Genomic DNA, 19,808 nt, shown 5'->3' on the forward strand with positions numbered 1-19,808 from the left:
CTGAGGCCCAGGGAATGAAAATCATTTATTCCCTCAGGGAGTAAAAGCCAGAGGCAGAATGTGAACCCAGGAGGCAATCATGCCTCCCTCTCTCCCTTCCTTGGGTCTTCACTGTGTACTGGATTCACAGAGACGAGCCCGGTGTCAGCCCTCAGGAGCCCACTTCTCACATCTCTGTCATTAACCTTGAACTATCCCTTGCCCCTTCTCAGCCTCAGTTTCTCTCCTCTGAGCAATGGGTTCAACCTCTATGACCCCTCTGGCTGGCTCAGTGTCCCTGACTCAGGGCAGCGCGGAAGAGCAGCAGCAGGGGCTTCCCTGCCCCAACGAGGCAGGATGGGGGTCCTCCACCTGCTGCCACCCCCCCTCCAGTCCCCCGTGAACCTGCTCGCCAGGCTGGAGCCGGCCGCCATCTGGAGCGACGGGCTGTTTATGGAGCCAGGCGGCGGCGGCCCTGGCCCTGACCCGGCCAATCTGGAAGCGATTAGCAGCCCAGGCTGGGGAGCATTTGGAGTTCTCATCAGTTGGTCGGGACGCCCCCCCCAGCCCCCACACCCTCCCCCCCACACTCCCCCACCACCCGGAGCTGAGGCCGCTCTAGGGGTCTCCAAGGAGCCCCCTTTCTTGCAGGGCACTCCAGCTCGGACCTGCTCCAAGGCCTAGAGCTCTGCAAACCAGCAGCGGCGAGACAGGGCCACACACAGGCCAGGATGCGGGGGTGGGGGGGCGGGGATCTGGGGCCTTCCTGAAGGAAACTGCTAGCAAAGTTGCTTTCTGGAGGGTTTGGTTTTGAGTATACACACAAGTGCATTGGCAAAACGCGCCCCCAACATGCACCTCGGACAGCAAAGGTGTAAAGGGCACAGAGTGAAAAGTCGATGTCCCCCTCCCCGCACGTCCCCGCCCGCTCCCCCCACCAGAGGAAGACCAGTGTCTCTGATCTCCCGAGATGGTGTGAGCATCTACACGACAGCAGTGTCTACAGGTGGCGGCCACTTCACATTCTGTCCTGCCCCTTCCTTTTTCGTCCCTTGGGTGAGTCCGCATTTCTACCACTACTACCGCTAATGATCATAATGTCAGTAAGAGTGATGTGAGAGCAAAGGTGTCTGTAGGTCTTTCTATGTGCCGGGCACACTTCCCAATGCTTAGCATGGATTAATTTACTAATCATGGGGTGATGTGATCCCATTAGGGGGTTCTATGATTCTCATCATCCCCATTTTATACATGGGGAAACTGAGGCATGGAGTGGCAAGGCACCTGGCCAGTACCACACAGCAGTGACTGGCAGGGCCAGGAGTCAGGCCTAGGCTGTTGGGCTCCCAGGTCTGTGCTCCGAACTTCTGCACCTCCTGCCTCTCCCAGAATGTTGCAGAATGTTCCGCTTCTGGGTGGATCCCAGTGGATTTGACAAGCCCTCAGAGATGCACCACTGGACTGTTTCCACCTTGTGCTGACGCCGACGTTGTGGTGAACATCCTGGCAGTGCTCGCGCCGCCTGGCCGTGGGGGGAAGGGTGTGTCCATTCCCAGCAGGGCCTGGCCAGTCACAGGACAAGCCATCCGAGGGCCCAGGGCCACTGCCTAACTGTCCTCCATGGCAGAGGTGCTGCTGACGCCTGATCCAGTCCCCTGGGAGGAGGGAGGAAGCTCCTTGGCAGCCACATCCTGGGCCTGTTTCCCAGGAAACCCAGGCCCAGCCTGGCCCGTCTGAGCTCTCGGTCTGTACTCAGACTGCCCGCTGGTCTCCTGTGCCGGGTGGACAGGATTCCAGTCTCCCTTCAGGTCTTCCCACCTCCAGCCCCACCCTTTCAGTTTGGGCTCTGCACTGTAGCCAGAGCAAACCTTGTAAAATCTAAATCCATTCAGGCCTCTCCCGGCTTAGCCCCATCCTCACCCTCAGGGCCAGGTCCTACCCACCCCCTCTATCCAGGCCAAGCCATAGGCAGGTCCCCAAACTGCCATGCCCACCAGAGCCCCAGGCCTTTGCACAGGCCGGTCCCTTCATCTGGAGCCTTCTCTCATCTGTCTACCTTCTCCTGCTCCTCCTTCCCGTCTGAGTGCACAGCCTTCCCCAAAGCCCCCAGCTGGGTTAGGCAGGTGCCTCACTGGTGCCCCCTGCCCGGGGCCCGGTGAGTCTTAGCTGGGGTCACTCGTCAGATGTCTATCTCCCCTGACAGCAGGTCGGCTCCAGGGAGATAGAGATGTTTGCCTGGTTTATTTATTTCGGGATCCCTAGAGCATAGAGCAGAGTCTGCAGCACAGTAGGTGCTCAAGAAACTGCCTTCGATGCACACATGCAGGAATGAATGCAGGAATGTGTGAATGAATGAATGAGTCAGTGGGGAGCCCAGATCTGTGGCATAATGGCAGTCCCGAGGCGAGCGGGGGTAGGGGCGGGGGAAGGAGGGAATACGGCTGAGAGAGGAGGGAACAAAGAGTGTCTAAAGCACCTTGTGTGTAGCGGGCCTTTCTCATTCCCGTGGACTGCGAGGCCCATTGGACAGATGAGAAGTGGAAGCCCCCTTCCTTCACCCCACACGTCCATCCCACGAGTCTCCGAGCCCTGGGCCAGGAGCTGGGGTGACAGCAGAGAGTAAGCCGGGCCGGACTCTGGTTCTTCAGAGCGGATGGGGGCAGCCAACCCAACAGGAAGTGGAGTGGAATGAACCAGAGTTAGTGCCTCAGCACCTCAGTGACACCACGCTCCCAGCCAGCCGCTGCCGCGTGTCCTGGCTCCAGCATGACAGCTGGTTCAAAGGTTGTGTTCTTGCCTAAATGATGTTGGTCCGCACCCTGTGCTGGGGGTTCAGTGGCAATATGAGCTCTCTATGCACCCGGCCCTCATCTAAGCACTTCACACAAATGAGCTCATTGAATTCCCACCAGTCCTCTGGGGTGGGGTAGGGGCCTTTATCATCTCCATCTTACAGATGAGGAAACCGAGGCCCAGAGAGGGTAAGTGACTTGCCCAGGGACACGCAGAGGTAGACCCAGGAAAGTGACACGAGATTACACAGGATGAAATCACTTCTGGAGGGAGGGTGGGGGAGGCGCGGGGATGCCTGCCACGTTTCATTTCTCACTGGTGGTGGGAACCCGGACTCTCAGGCACTGTTTCTCAACTCTTTTTGCAAGTCAGAAATAGTTCATCCCAGCACATAAGCCATGGAGGCACATTACGTGGGGTGACTAACTGTTGACACGGGACAGGCCTTTGACCCAGCTCTGTCTGACTCGGGGCCCTCCAAGTCCGTCCCCCTCTGTCTCCCAGCCCTCCTGATTCTCAGTGACGTAGCTGTGGCGGAGTTTGGCAACCCGGCTGCCCGCAGTTGCGACAGCACCTGCATCTGCCAGCTGGGGTTGCAGAGGGGAAAGCCTGACGCCTGCCCCTGCCTCTGCCGGCTGACACCCCCTCCAGCAGCCCAGCCGAGGTGCCCAGATGCCCTCCCTCCTCCAGCAGTACCTTTCCTGAGTTCATTACCACTCTTCTCCCCAGAACTGGCAGACAGTTGGCGCTCAATAAGTATTTGCCGAATGAACAAATGAAAAACTGGATACATGAATTGCAACCCCTCCGTCCCTTTCTTCTTTCCTTCCTTCTTTGCAGAGATAGTTATTAAGCACCTACTATGTGCCAGCCACTGTCCTAGGCGATGGAGACACAATGGTGAATGCGCCAGGATCTCTGTTCTGATATTCAGAGAGGACACAGGTCAACAGCAGTCATCCCACCAACAAAATGCGAAGACGCTGCAGCAGAAAGGGCCGGGAGAGCCGTTCCAGACGAGTGCACCTGCAGTGGAGGCTGACCTCCGGGGAGGTGGGCGCGTCTCCCCCAGGAGGTGACCCTGTGGAGGCTCCTTCACACACTGCCCGGGCACCTCCTCTGTGCCGGGTAAAGCGGCAAACCTGCGCCTCCTCGGGAAGCTTGCAGAGCATTGGGAGTGAGAAGGCACCTTAGGAAAGAGGAAACCGTTGGTTACCGAGCAGGAGTGTCAGGGCCTGACCTCGCCCTCCAGCCCGGAAGCAGCCCTGAGGAAGTGACGCCCGTGCAGTGCCCGGAACACTGCGCTGAGCCCAAGTGGCCGGGGAAGAATATTCCGGGCAGGGGCACCAGCCGGTGCAAAGGCAGGAAGGTGACCACATCCCTCGGAAGCTGCAGGCTGTGCACGGGATGCTCCATCTCTGGCCTCAGTTTCTCCTTTGTGAAAAGGAAGCTGTGCCCCAGCCAGGCAGGGGGGCTGGAAGGTTCTCTGGGAGCCTTTTGGGGGCTGGGCAAGGCCCTCAGTTTAAACCCTGCAGGCGGCTTTGCCCCGAGGGAGAGGGCCCAGGACAACCTGCGCACAGCAGGTGCCCAGGGATGACAGGAGCCAGTGCCCTCAGTTTCCCCATCTGTGTGATGGGGAGAACACAGGTGTGGCCACGAAAAAGAAATGAAACGTTCCTTACACTTCATGCTGTCTCCTCTCCCCACCTCCTGGTGGGGGCTCAGGCCTCTCTGGACTCCCGAGTCCTCAAAAATGACCCTCCCAGGGGGCTGGGTGGGGGGAGATGAAAGGGTGGACCGAGTGGTTCTCCAGCCCCAGACTTTGAGGTGGGATCCTGAGGTGCCTACAAGGAAATGACAAGCAGCCTCACTGACAATGGAAGGAAACTGAGGTACAGAAACAATAATAATAAAAATCGAAGGCTTGCTGAGCACCCGCTCCAGGCCAGGCTCCTAGCTAAGCCCTCTGCCCCAAAGCATTTCATGTCATCCTTTCCACAGTCATCGCTGTGGTATCAGCAAGGAAATGAAGACTGAGGTAGGTAGGTCAAGGCCACACCGGCAGCTGGTGGGGGAGCTGGGGTGGGAACACAGGTCTGGCTCCAGAACCGGAAGCTGACACCTAGCTCTCCGTGGGGTGGGGGAGGGGGTGACAAAGGACACCTGGGAGAGACTGGAGACAAGTCCTCATCTGGAGACCAAGTTCTGTGAAATAAATAATTGCAAGAGTGAGGGGTCAGGGATCAGTCTCCTGTTCTTTCCATCTGGAAAGGCCCAGGACAGCTTGGGGAAGCCCCATCCTAGCAACCTGGAATTATCTCTGCTTCATTCATTCATTCATTTATTCATTCAACCGATCGATCAGTCAGCCGGCCAACAGGAAACAGAACATAGGATGACTCATAATCAGACACGTCCCTGTAAACAATAAATGTAAATGGGTTAAATGGGCCTATTAAAAAACAAAGACTCCTACTAGATCAAACTTCACTCATTTACTCGTGGGACAAATATTTATTACATGCCTAAAATATTCTAAGTCCTGTTTTAGATTCTAATGATAGAACCTAAAAATAAAAATTTCTGTTAAAGAAGGGAAAACAAGGGGAGAAGGCGATGTGGGCAGAGAGACCCGTAGGTGCAGGTGCTGTGAGGCTGGCGTGAGCTCGGAGAACGGAGGAATGGAGAGGGCGCTGGCACGGCTGGAGAACGGCGGGGGCATGCGAGTGCGGTGGGTGACCTTGGAAACCAGGCACCCAAGGCTGTGCACCAGACACCAGACCCAAGGAGGGTCAAGATGCAGGAGATCCAGGGCCTGTGGGTCAGTGACTGCTCCTCACTCTCCCAGAAAACCCAGCCCCTGCTCCCCATGGAGCCAAGATGGGGAGCACTGCCTCCCCCCGACTCTGAGAAGAAGGCCTGCCAGGAATTGAAGGTCAGCTGGGCGCCAGGCTCCACCAGCGGTGGTTTACATGTTGGATCAGCTCATGAAGTCCTGACATTGGTTTAGTTTTCCCATTTTGCAGAAGAGAAAACTGAGCCTCAGAGGAGTAGATGGCCTGCCCGGGGCCAACAGTGGGTGGGCGGGCAGGTGGTGGCACAGCTGGGGTTTGAACTCAGGGTCCCCGGCACTGTCACGGGCCTTCTTGGCCCTGCATAGCTGTCTCCTAGGAAGTGGCAGTGGAGAGACCTCGACTGGCTGCGTTCTGACCTCTACGCCTCGGTTCTGTCTAGTCTGAGACACTTCCAGGCAGGTCAGCGGCAGAACCTTGATGACTCAGGCGCTCCCTCCGGGCGGTGACGTTCCTAAAGTGTGGAGCTGGCGACTCTCATTTGCAGTGACTCCACTGAACGGAGGAGGAAACTGAGGCTCAGACAGGGAAGCGATTGTGCAGCGTCATGGCCTCGGGCTCTCCTGAGGACCTGGGACTTCAGTTGAGTCTGCTCATTGGATGGTAAGAATGGAGACTCAAGAGTGGGGTTGGGGGACAGGGGCAAGGACACACGGACAATAAGGGACAGCAGGGTTGGAATCCAGGACACGGCCTCCTCCCAGGCTTCTGCCCTTCACTGTGTCCTAGGGAAAGGTGGAGGCCTGGCCCCTGGGTACAGGAAGGGGCCACGAGAAGTGTCCCCATATCGCCCTGCTCAGGTCATGTCCTGGGTCCTGCCCGAACAAACAGGAAATGCCAGGCGGTCCCCTCATCCCCCACCCCAGGGCGTGAGAAGGCTCCCCCTGGATTCCAATGATTCCAGCACTAGCCCAGCCTCCGTGGGGATCTGGGCCCTCGCAGGCCTACGTGACCTCAGGCAAGGCCCTTCCATTCCTGGGACCTCAGACTCCCCCTCTGTAGCCATAGGCTCTGGGGCAGACAGAGCTCTGCCACCTCCTGACTGTGTGACTTCAGGCCAGTGTCTGTTCCTCTCTGAAGCCCAGGTGCCTCTTCTGTAAAACGGGGGACAGAGCATGTGCTCCAGCCACTGGGCCATTCACAATTAGCACAAGCGAGGGTGTGATGGGGAAGGCTGTCCTTTGGGAAGATGGCCTGGCTGCCTTGGACTCAGGACCACTCTGGGCACCTGTTTCCCCGTCTGTGAAAGGGGCAGAGCAGGACACAGGCTGAATTGCAGGCGCTGAGTGGCAGGAGAACCATGGGCAGGTGGCAGCGGGAGGGGGTGAAATGAAGTGGGTTCAGTGAGTAAATCGGCGAGTGTGGCCTTCTGGTTCTGCACGTCTCTTTCCCAGTGAGAAACCCTGGCCAGAAGAGGGCTGGGTGGGACAGGTGGGCAGGCCTGGGCTGCGTCTCTTGGGAGCTTGCAGAGTTTTTGTTTTAGTTTTTAAGATTTTATTTATTTGAGAACATCAGTCGGTTGCCTCTGATACCCACCCTGACCGGGGAGTGCACCCACAACCCAGTTGTGTGCCCTGACTAGGACCGAACTGGCGACCCTTCCCTTTGCGGGATGACATCCAACCTGTCAGGGTGCTTGCAGAGTTCTAATGGGGGGACAGGGTGGGAAGGTGAATCTGCTCCCTCCTCCTGTTCCTTCCAGGCAGGGAGCAGGTGCTCCCAGGCGCCAGGCCCTTGGCGCATAGTCCTCACCCCTCGGAGGACCCTGGCTCCAGATCCCAGAAGCCTCTTAGCCAGCCGTGACTCCATGGAGTCATTTGTGCCCAGCAGCTCAGAAAGGCACAGCAACTCACCCTAGGCCACACAGCAGAGTTGCCACTACTTCCTCAAGCCCTCTCTGGAGACAGCGGGACCCCATGTGTCGATGGGAAGGAAGCCACCCACCAGTTCCTTACTGGGGGACAACATGTGCCCCAGACGCTAAAAGGGCTTGGGGAAACTAAGCACCAGAGAGGGTCCCCTGGCTTTGAAGCACCTGGGCCTGTGTAATGGGCCTGCCCACCTCCCAGTGCCAGGCTTGTCCTGGGCAGAAGAACCTGGGAAATGGACTCAAGCTCCCTCATCCTCATTCCACCTCATAACAGGCATGCAGCCACTGCACTTCTTAGAAGCTGGGGCTCTTTGCCATAAAGTGTAATACAAAGTGTGGTGAGGGTGAGAGATGCCGGCGTAAGCCGGTGCCCAGGGCACAGCTCAGTCAACCGGGGCTGTTGCTGTTGCTGTTATGGTTGGAGACCCATCCCTTACTCCCTCTGAGCCTCTGCACAACAGGTGTGACAGACCCCTCTACAGGGAGTCCCCCCGAGGGGTCTGAGTTACCCACATAAAGCTTGTACTATGTGCCTGGCTTTTTCTTCCACGCCTACTCTGATGCCCAGCACAGTGCCTGGCCCCTAGCAGGAGCCCAATATGGCTGAGCCACTGTATTATTGCTGTTATTAGTATTATTCTTACCCTGACTCTCCCACTCCCCAGCTGTCTGAGGTCTTGGGCAACTCGCCAACTTCCCACCTCGCTCAGCCGCACTTTCTTCCTTCATAAAATCGAAGTAACAATGGTGCCTGCCTCTGGAGCTGGGTGAGGAGCCATTCACGCATTCCACGAATACTTATGAAGTGCCTACGTTTTAGGAGCTGGGGGTCCAGCTGGGAACCAGACAGGAAAACACCAATAAGCCTGCCCTCATGGAGGCCACCTTGTCAGGGGCGACAGGGTGAACGGGTGTTTCGTACAGTGCGTTAGACAGCGGGTGGGCTGTTGAGCGCAGGCTGAGACAGTTTCGTGGGGTGAGGCCGGATATGAGAGCGAGGAGGAGGGTGGACGTGGGCAAGGGCGTGCTGGCCCTGTGAGCGGGGGTAGGGTGTGGGGGGCTTTCTGTGTGAGGCAGGAACCCTGGAGGGTTCTGAGCAAGAGAGACTTAGTTTGACTTAAGTTCTCTGGCTGAGTGTGGACCGCAGGGGGACGAGGGGGAAGGCAGGGCAGCCTGGGAGGTGGGAGAGGATGGGGCTGGACCAGGACCCTGGCGATGGGGAGACACCGTAGGATCCTGGGTGCGTTTCTGTCCTCCAATCTCCCTCAGGCAGATTTTCATCCCCATGTGGTGGCTGAGGGAACAGAGCCTCAGAGAGGGCTGGTGGGACCCCCAAGAGGCCCCAAAGCCTAGAAAGTGCTACTTCACCAGGCCCTTGGCTGTGGCCCCGTCAAGCCTCTGCTTGGCCTGGGCATCCTCGCCAGACCTACCCAGAAGGAGCAGGTGAGGGGCCCGGACCCTGCGCACAGCCTGGCCTCTAGCCCCACAAACTGCTGCCAGTGCTCCTGCCTGGGACACAGCTTCACACCTGGACACCTGAGGATCGTTACAGTGATTATTCCCTAAGTAACAAGCTACAGCGATAAGGCATAGAAACAAAAGCCCGTGGCCTGAGGACGCTGAAGGAGACACTACCACTAGCTCCATTCGGGAGCTGAGGACAGAGTCTGGGGTGGGGGGTCGCTGCCTGGGGCCACACAGCAGCGTCCAAACCCCACCCCGAGCAGCGGCTCCAGAGGCTAAGCTTTGGTCAATGATACAGAACCAGACAGGCTGTCCAGAGGGTCCAGTCAGTCTCCCCCTGCGAGACAAACGGGGAAGCAGGCCTGCACAGGCTCAGGGACGTAGCTGCCCCTGGCCACAGACAGACCCCAGAGCGGGTCCAAGAGACCGAGAGGCCCCTTCTCGGGGCTCCAGGCCCTGCAGGAAGTGGCCGGCGCTGGGGCAGGCTTGCTGCTTTGATCGGCTTTACGAGCCCTGCTGTTTATGGAGGCCCGGCCCCCACCCCCTGCTACTGGGACTGTGTCTCGTCACCGGCACTCGGGATATTAGCAGTCCCAGGGGAGTCTGCCCGCCGGGGTCTTGGCCCCATTTCCTCCAGCCTGGCCCATGCCCTGCCCCTTGGCCTCCACCCCTGGGAACAAGGTGAGAGGGTCCCCTCAGGCCAGATCCCCTCTTGGAGGGGCCTCCTTGCTTGGTCTGCAAATGCAGAGCAGGCTGGTCCCACCTCAGGGTCTTTGCCGTGGCTGTGCTGGCTGCCTGGAGCCCATTCCCCCAGCTCCCGCCATGCTGCCCCTCCATGTCACCTCCTCAGAGATGCCCCCAACCTCCCCCGTCACCCTCTAGCACAGCCTTCATGGAGTCCTCCATTGCCCAGGTCATGGGAATATTCTCACTCATTCTTTCTACTGTGAATTTTCTGACCTCTTCCCAGGATAGGGGCCTCATCTGTCCCCTGCAGTCCTGTGCCCCTGGTGCCTAGCGTGGTTTTAGCCCACAATAGGCACCCAATCAATGTTTCTTGAGTGAAAGAGTAATCAAATCTTTTGGTGGGGGGATGAGCAGTGAGCAGCCTGAGGCCCCAGAGCACTGCTCGGAGCCCCCAACTCCCACCCTCGAATATGCCCGGAAACTTCACAGGCACAGACGCTGTGCGTAGAGGGGAGTTTCAGCCCCATTTTATGGATAAGGAAGCTGAGGCTCAGAGAAGCAATGTGACCTGCTCAGCGCTCCCCGCTTAAAGGAGAGCTGGGGTTCAGTCCCAGGTCCCACTGCACCAGGCTTCATGGCCTCTCTTCTCACCTCCCCCCACACCCCCTATGCCCCCTCCCACCTTCCACCTCCCCATACTTCCAGCCCTCCACCCCCTCTCCCCAGGCCGGCTAATGCCTGTGATGGCTCCGGACAAGAAGCAGCGGGAACAGGTGTCCGACCAGCCAGGCCAGTTCTGGAGCATGTACGGGTGGCACTCCCCTACCCTGGGGCAATGCCGAGGGAAGACCGTGGACACCTGCTCCCACACCTGCCCCTGTCTTCTCGCCCTCACTCAGGCCCTGCGAGTCCCCGACACCCACAAGGCCACAAGGGGCGGTTTGTTCTCAGAGACCCCAGACGCCTGCTGCCCGTTCCCTCAGCCCCGCCTGTGCTCTGGGACCTGGGGCAGGTGCACCCAGCTCCAGCCGGGGGAAGGAGCAGCAGGCGGGAGTTTTCCAGCCCTCTGTGCAGACATGGTTGGCGCCAGCCTCCCCGTGCACCCCCACCAGCTGCTGAGGAGCCTCGGGGCCCAGGGGCAGGGGGCATGTGGGCACCTGCTAGGGGCGGGCCGGTTCCCATTTCTCGCAGAATTTGCTAGTCTTCCCGGAGGCAGTCTGTGGTCATCCCTGGTTCCAGCTGAGGCAATGGCGGCCCAGGGACAGAAAGGGCAGGGCACTTGCCCAAGGTCACAACCCAAGTTGTCAGGTTTTTCCTATTCCTCTAACTTGTCCCTCCTTGGCCCAATAGTGTCACAATAACCTCTGCCGAAAACCTACTCTGTGGTGGGCCTTTAACTGGGTCCCCGTCCATTTAAAACGTTCGGGCAGCAGAGAGGGGTTCGCCACGCACGGTGCTGGGCAGAGTGAGGGAGACGCCCCGGCCCTCAGCCCCGGGAGGGCTGACCTTCCAGTGGGGAGACAGAGGATAAACAAGCAAAGGAAGAAACCAGAGGAATTACTCAGCTGTGATAAGGATGAGGCGCTAGAAGGGACCTTAGGGGGTGAGGTCGGGCTGCTGGGGCTCTGAGGAGGGAACGCGTGAGCGAGACCTGAGGAAGGAGAAGGAGCTAGCAAGTGCAGAGGAGACGGGGCCTTGGAGGGTGCTGGACCCGGGACAGCAAAGCCCCAAGGCGTGACAGCACCGGGTGTGTGTGAGACCCAGTGGGCACTCTCCTCTCACAAATGGTCACTGAGTGCGGACTGTGTGCCAGGGTCTGAGCTAGGTGCTAGGGACACAGAGGGACCGAGGTGAAATAATCACTGCCCTTGTGAGAGCGTAATTGCGGCCCAAGTGCCCAACGCCCAGGCGAGCCTCTGCTGAGCCGCTTTGAGCCCCACCCCTTCCTCCAGGAAGACTTCCCTCATGACCCTGGCCTGCTAAGACCTGCCTTACTCCAGGGCTCCGGGGGCCCCCACACCCACGGGTGCCCAGAGCCACTCCTCTGGAGCTGGCTCCCACCTCAGGATGGAGGCGAGGGCTCAGGCGCTGGCAGGATGTTTTATCCATTAAGGTCCTGGCAGACGCCAGGAGACGGGTAGGGTGGAGGTGGGAGTGAGAAATGACTTCTGCAGGCAGGAAAGTGCCTCCCCTGAAGTCCAGGTCTGGCGCTGCCCAAGATAGTCCCAGCTCTCTGCCCGTGTGTCCTCCGCCAGGCCTGGCCACGGGGACACTGAGCCCAGAGAAGCCTGCGCGGCTTCTCTAGGGCACACAGCGAGCTCCCTGCCTCTGGGCCCAACCGACAGGCAGAGACCACACTGGAGGCCCTTGGACGGAGTCAGAGCCACAGAGGGGCAGAATAGTCATGCTGGCCTCTGAGGCATCTGAAACAACTTCCCACAGATTTCCAATGAAATCCAGACCTCCAGTTTTCCCAAGGCAGTGGGCCCACTCTCCTGCAGGACAGTGAATTCTGCCCACCACAATCCCCACTAAGCCCTATTGCCCCACACTTTGCTCACTTGAGTACCAGCCTAGCATCTGTAGGCACTGGAGTTATCTGATATTTGCTTAAAACAAGGAAAATAAGAACAAATAGGGGAATTTTAGGCAGGGGTGAGGGGAGGAAGAATTTGGGCTCTCAAAAGCATCCCCTGGAGGTGCTAGAATTTGGCACCCCAGCCTTGCAACTGACCTTTCCAGGCTCTGCTGACCCCAGGGCTGTTCTCTAAATGGAGCCCTGCACTTTTCCAGGGCGGATTTGTGGGCCTGGTACACACATTTTGCAGACACACGTGTTTGTAGACACAGAGTACTTCTGTGGACTCGAATGGTGGATGTCATTTCCTGGCTGTGTGAGGTTGGGCAAGGGCCTTACCCTTGCTGGGCCAGTTTTCTCATTGGTAAGAAGGGCTGGCGCCAGGCAGGAGGAAGAACGACTTTTACTCTTTAATGTAAAGCCAAGTGCTCAGTATCTGCTAACATCTACAGTACTTGCCCAGAGATGAGGAGATGGAGGCAGAGAGGTAAAGCACTTGGCCTAGGGCAATGATTTATCAATTAAAAGAACTTAACACCCCTCTGGCTGGTGTGGCTCAGTGGATTGAGTGTTGACCTGTGAACCAAAGGGTCCCCGGTTTGATTCCTAGTCAGGGCACGTGCCTGGGTTGTGGGCCAGGTCCCCAGTTAGGGGTGTAGAGGCAACCAATGTTTCTCTCTCACATCAACATTTCTCTCCTACTCTTTCTCCCTCCCTTCCCCTATCTCTAAAAATAAATTTTAAAAAAATTTTTTAAAGGAAAAATAAATCCTTAAATTGCTCAAAATGCACAGAGGACTTGTCTGCCACTCCATCTCTCCTGCTAGCAGTCACACTGGCCTCTGGGCTGTTCCTTGGAAACACCAGGTACATTCCAGCCTCAGGGCCCTTGCACTTGCAGTTCCCTCTGCCTGGAATGCTCTTCCTGATCTGCAAGCAGCTGTGTGGCTCCCTCCCTCATCTTCTTCAGGTCTCAGCTCAAATGTCACCTTCCCAGTGAGGCCACTCTTGCCCCCCAGTCCGCCCCCTCGATGAAGTGCCCACCCCCTCCTTGTTCAGCTCTAGTCTGTGATGTGATCTGCCTTTTGCTGAGGCTGTTCTTGCAGCTCCCACGGCTGCCTGGTGTGGTATGTCCATTCGCTGCTAGTCTCCTGCTGAACTCCTGGGGCACGGATCTTGCTTCATTCAAAGTTGTAACTCCAGCACCGAGAACACTGCCTGGCACATAGTAGGTGCTCAGTAAATAACTGTGGAATGAATAAATAAATAAACCCAATAGTAAGGAATGGAAGGCCCTAGAACTGACCAGAACATACAACAGAGCAGAAACAATGCAATGGGAAGACCATGATACACCATGACAACCAACCCACCCCAGCAGAGCCAGACTGACCCTCAAGGCCTTAACAGAACTGGACGGAATTGCCAAGAACCCCCTCTTAAAACTGTGCTCAAGAACCCAGCAGGCACCACTGGGGACAGGTGACCCAGAACTGTATTTGGACTGGGGGTCTTCCCATGCCTCCTCCGCGCCCAGCTCTCCTGGTCTGAGGGCTTCCCCACCCACTCTGCCTCAGTTCCTGCCCAGCCGGACAGGTCAGGCGTGGTTTCTGGTCTGGGCACCGGGGTTCTGGCTGCTGTCTGTGGTGATTCCTGCTGAGTCACTGGCCACGGCTCTGGACAGAATCCCATGGGCCTGATCGTGGGGGTGGGGGTCGACCTTGGCCAAAGGGATGAGACACTGAGTCTACATGGGGAGGCGGGGTGTTGGGCTGGCCACAGGCTGCTTCCCCCCTCACTAGTGGTTTCTGCTTCACCCCCACCCCACCCCCAGCATGGCTCTAAAGGGGCCAGCCCCTCTCCGCCAGCCGCCTTCCAGACCTGACCAAGGCCCTAGCTAGCCCGCTGGTTACAAAGGACAAGGAGAGAAGACTTACGGTACCCTCCTCCAGAAAGCCCTCCCTGGGGGAGGGCTGACCAGTGAGAAGTCGCCCCCTGCCCACCACAGATTCGGGCCTGACCTTGGAAGCCTCAATTTATCTGTAGGGTGGGGTGCTGACCTGAGGCTTGGTCCCCACGTCAAGGCAGTGGCAGGAAGGGGGACCCTGCCTGTCTGCCTGGAGAACCGGAAGGTGCTGATTCCCATCTGACCATCCTGGCACCTCCCTCTCCCCAGCCCTCACCCCAACCCATCCCTGAGACAGACCAGTTCTCCCCCTAGTCTGCCTGGAATGTGACCACTTCTCACCCCTCTGCCGCCCCTCCGTTCAGGACTCTTCAGGAGCTCCCACCTCACTCGGGGCAAAAGCTGAACCCTCACCACGGCCCGCTTGGCCTGCCCACCTCATTCCCTCGCCGAACTCATCCCATCTCTGTACCCTCTTCCAGCCACACTGGCCTTCTTGCAGCGCCTTGATTAGGCCGGCCACATTCCTGCCTCCGGGCCTTTGCATTTGCTGTTCCCTCAGCCTGAAACTTCCCAGATACTCACGTGGCCCCCCTCCCTTACTTTCCTCAATACTTTGCCTGGCATTACTTCCTGAGGGTCACCTCCCTTCAGCCCCCACCCTACATGGAGGCCGCTCCCTCCAGCATCCTGACTCCCCCAGCTGAGCTTGTTTCTTCCCTCCAGACCCCACCAGCACGCTCACTGGAGCAGTCTGTCTCCCACGGTAGAATGACGGCTCTGTGACAGCAGCGAGGTCGTCTGCTCTGCGCACTGTTTTGCCCCTATTTGGGGCAGATGAATGAAAGAATGGATGAGCTGGAGGAACTGGGAGGGGGAGGAGGAAGAGCATGCTTTGAAGCTCAGGGAGCCAGGGAGAGCATCTCTGAGGAGGTGACATTTAAGCTGAAGCCTGAGGCTGAGAAAGAGCCAGTCCCTTGAAATGTCTGAGGAAGAAGAAATAGCAAGTGCAAAGGCCCTGAGGCTGGATTGGAACCTGATCCGAAAACTCTCAAGACGCAGAAAGAAGGTCAGGAAGCTGTGTGTAGTCCGTGTGAATGCTGGAGGTGGGAGGGACGGATTAGGAAATGTGGGGTTTGACCTTGCTGCCTGTAACCCAGGAGGTACAAGGATCCGACTCTGACCACCTACCCCCTCGGCCCCCTGCTGTCTGTCTGACAGATGGTTCTCTGTCTGTCCCACCCAACAGCAGCCACAGATCTCAGCTCTCCACCCACACCTCCTCCCAAGACTCCCTCCCCTCCCCCACTTCCACCCACATCCCCCACCCGCCTGGTGCTGGCAGCAATGGGAAACTCTGACTCAGGAGTCTGGCTGGCTAGGGGCCTCCCTCCCGCCACGTCCGGGAGACCAGGCAGGAGCCAGCCTTGGCCGAGGCCAAGGGCCCTCCCACCTGACATCCAAGGGGCTTGGGCCAGGGGTGTCCTCCCTCAGCAGGGCAGATGCGCCACGCGGATTCCCGCTGGTGGCAGCAGCAGGACTAAGTGCGGCAGTACCAGCTACATAATCTTTCCAGCTGCGTGCAGTGGTTATTCTCACTGTCCAGGGGAGGAACTGAGGTTCGGAGAGCCTGGTACACTCGCCCGAGTCACACAGCGGAACTGGGTGCTGTGCGGGGGTGCCGGTGCTCAGCTGGCAAGTCCAGGGCAGCAGGCCAGATAGAGCTGAGCCTTCGCCGGTGTAGACAGACCACACGCTCCCCCAGGCACCTCCTAAGTAGGAGGGACCCCAGGCTGCTGACCTGGCCTTGGATCCCCACACCCCTCAGGAAGGAAAATGCCCAGCAAATGGGACACAGGGTGCTTCCTGGGGTGCCTGACCCCCTCCCCATTTCCTTCATCAGCAACCTGCCGCCCAGCAGCTGGGACACCATCCATTTTGCAGAACATGAAACGATGTTTTCCCCCGCCCTCCCCTGAGGAAGACTCCTGGTGGTGCAGAGCGTGGGCTCCGTTCACATGCTGACCATCTGGGTTCAAACCCCAGCTCAGCCACTTCTTAGATGCCCAGCCCTGGGCAAGCATCCTGGCCTGGCTGGGTCGCGGTCGGCCCATCTGCCCCACCTTCCAGGGTTGCTCTGTGTGTTGAATGAGTCAGTGCCTTCAGCGAGCAATGCCGCTGTGGTTCTGCGCTTGCCAGCCCTAGTCTGTGCCGAGATCAGCAAAGATGCTTGGGGACCCCCGCCCTATGCCTGCACTGGAAGTTCATCTGTGACACCGTCCTCCCGGCACCCCATCCCTCCTGTTAGAGTTACATGTCCAGGCTAGATCTTGACCTCTGGAGCCCATTAACAAGCCGTAGTTATTATTTCTGCTGAAAATGCAGTGTGGTTCTGGGAAATTAATGGGCCCGCGCTACTTTCTCTTTTGACGAGGTGGTGCCCAAGCTTTTCCGGAGAACTGTGCACGGTTTTCCCGCCCGAGTCCTTCAGTGTCAGCATAGACACGGCATTTCAAGGTGGGCGCCCCTTCCGGCCGTGGGCTGCCCACCCCTTCCAGCTCTGGGCCCTGGTGCTCCCACAAGCCCCTCTGAAGAGGACATTCTGGGCATCCTTGGCTCACTTCTGCCCTCAGCTCCACCCAAACTAAGAGCATGGGGTCTTGTGGGATTCTCTTAGCACCACTTAATGAGGCCCAGAGAGGTGAACCAACTTGCCCAAAGTCACACAGCCAGGAAGGAGCATGGGAGATTAGAACCAAGCAAGTCTAATAGAGAAACACTGGCTTTTACCTCTTTCTTCAGCTTCCTCTGCAGATGGCAACTTGAGAGGCTAAAGACAGCCTGCAGGCAGCCTGGTTCTCGCTCTGCCCCTCTCCCGTTCCAGTTCCAGCCTGGATTCAAGGTGGTTTGGAATGCAACGGACCCAGTTTTACCCCTACTTACCAGTGCACCCTGGGCTCATGAATACCACTCTCTGAGCCTCAGTTTCTTCACCTGCAGAATGGGGGCAATGCAGAGGCTCCCTCATTAGTTTGTTGCGTGAATTCCCCAAGATCATGCACAGTTTAAAGTGCTTAGCTGGCAGTTCCTCAATAAATTAAATGTAGAATTACCATATGACCCGGCAACTCCACGCCGAGGTGTACATTCAGGAGAATTAAAAACAGATGTTCGAACAAAAACTAGCACACAAATGTTCATAGGAGCACTATTCATAAGACAAAACATGGAAACAAATGTCCATCAGCTGATGAATGAGTGAACAAAATGTGATACGTCCACACAATAGACTATTATTCGGCAATAACAAGCAGTGGAGCCCCGACACACGCTAGGCCACGGAGGAACATGTGAAAGAATCCAGACACCAAAGCCCACACAGTGCATGATTCCATTCACGCGAAATACCCGGCGAAGGCACATTCACAGACGCAAAAGTAGGTTAGTGGTTTGCAGAGGCTCGGGGGAGGGGGATGGGGAGGACTGTTGAATGAGTACAGAGTTTCCTTCTGGAGTGATGGAATGTTCTGGAGCGAGATAGCGGTGATGGTTGCACAACGCTGTGAACGTACTACATGCCACTGAATTGCACACTTTAAAATGGTTAAAATAGCCCTCGCCAAGCAGCTCCAGTTGGCTGGTGCGTCATCCCATACACCAAAAGGTTGCGGGTTCGATCCCCGGTGGGGGTGCGTATGGGAGGCAACCTGTCCATGTTTCTCCCTCACATCAGTGTTTCACTCTCTCGCTCTCCCTTCCTTGAGTGAGAGCTAAAAAAAATTAAAATGGTTAGAATGGTAAACTTGGCGTATATTTTGCCACCATGAAAAGAAGTGCTTGGCACAGTGTCTGGTGGACAGCAAGGGTCCAGGGTAAGTTAGCCGCGCTTCTTAGCGTTGTTTCGGGATAACTCATTGTCCTCAGGGCTCGGGATCCCGAGCTGGCTTGCAAGGCTTGAATGGAGTCAAAACTACAACCCACAAGACACAGGACCTATTTCCCGGCCACCCATCCAGGGCATGCACCTGAGCTTGGGTCCATGTGGCCCCATTTTCCGTGCTACACGGCAGCCAATAGGTAACTTCGGGTGACCCTGCCTGACTGACACTGTAACAGTGGGGAGAGGCAAACAATGCATCCCCATGTACCCAATAAAGGGAGAGTGTGACCCCGAGAAACAAGGAGTGTCAGGAGGAAGAATAAAAGAGGCTTGTTGAACCGGGGTCATCAGGGAAGGCTACTTAGAGGAGGTGAGTCAGAGAACAGTCTGACTGAATCGAGGGAGGAGTCCAGAGGATCTCTGTTATCTGCATGACCTTGCATAATCCGCCGTCTCCCACCTCAGCCCCACCAGCTCCCCCTCACTCACCGAGCTCCAGCAGCACCTTCTCTCACCTCCACCCAGCTCGCTCTGTCCCCAGGGCCTTTGCACTTGCTGTTTACTTTGCCAGGAACACTTTCTCTGTTATCTGTCCCAGATGGGCTGCTTCTCCCCATTTGGGTCTCTCCTCAAATGTCACTTCCTCAGGGAGGCCCTCCTGGACTGCCCTGTCTCAAGGGCCCCCCCGCAGTCACTCTCCATCACCCTCTTTTATTTCCATCCTAGTACTTTTTCTACTTGCAGTTGTGGTTTTTTGTGTCTATTATCTGTCTCCCCCGTTAGACCACCAGCTCCAGGACTTTTTGTTTGTGCTGTTTTCTGGTGCCCACACAGTGCCCAGCACATAGTCGGTGCTCAAGAAATATTGGTGGAAATAAAGCACAAATAAAGGAATGAGTGTCTCTTTGTAGAGAGGAGGGGTCTCAGCCCAGAGAAGGGCCAAGACTCCTCCCCCAAGGGCCGCAGGTGAGAGACAGGTGACTTCAGGGGTTCCTCTGAGCCCAGGCTTCACACAGGGTGACAGTGAGGGGCTTGCTGACAAGGGGCTGTGGGACAGGTGGGAAGCCACATGGCCAAGGGAGCTCTGGTGACCATAGCCCCATCTGCCTCCCTCTCACTTGAAGCCTCCTCTGCCCGCCGAGCTCCCTAGCTCACGTCCTGGCTGTGCCAGCTTCCAGCCCTGAGTAACACAAATGGACTTCCCCCAGCAGCTGAGAGCTGGGGGGTTGGGGGGTGCGGTGCTAGGCAGCCACCAAGCTAGCCTTGTGTTCATGAAATTGCCATCCAGGAAGTGAGCAGGGGGCTAGAGCATGCCGGCATCACTGGCCCCACCTGGCACTGGGGGCCCAGGCAGGTGGACACCCTCCTCAGAGTCTCCATTTCCTCCCGGGGAAACGTGGGTGGTCACTCTCACCTCACGGTCTGGGTGAGAAAGAAATGGAGAAGTGTGACCCAGGAGACCTGCCCAAGATACACTTGCACTAACAGAGATTACCCAAGACACACTTACACTAAAAAATGATTTGTTGTTTATCTGAAAATCAATATAACTGGGCCGCCTGGGATTATGTTCTTGACCTTGTTTTTATTTTTGCTAAACCTGGCAACCTTAGCCTGGCATGAAATAAGTGTTCATTAATGTTCGCTGAATAAATGAATGGAGTTAAAATATATTAGCTGAAGGAACAAATGAATGAGTGACTGAAAGCCCCTTTGTAAAGTACTTATTGTGATGATGATGATGATGATGATGATTGTGATTGTTTTCTCACTTAGGGTTCAAATGTTTCTGCCTCTGA

The sequence above is a fragment of the Desmodus rotundus genome, chromosome 6 (genome assembly GCF_022682495.2).
Source record: "Desmodus rotundus isolate HL8 chromosome 6, HLdesRot8A.1, whole genome shotgun sequence".
Lineage (NCBI taxonomy): Eukaryota > Metazoa > Chordata > Mammalia > Chiroptera > Phyllostomidae > Desmodus > Desmodus rotundus.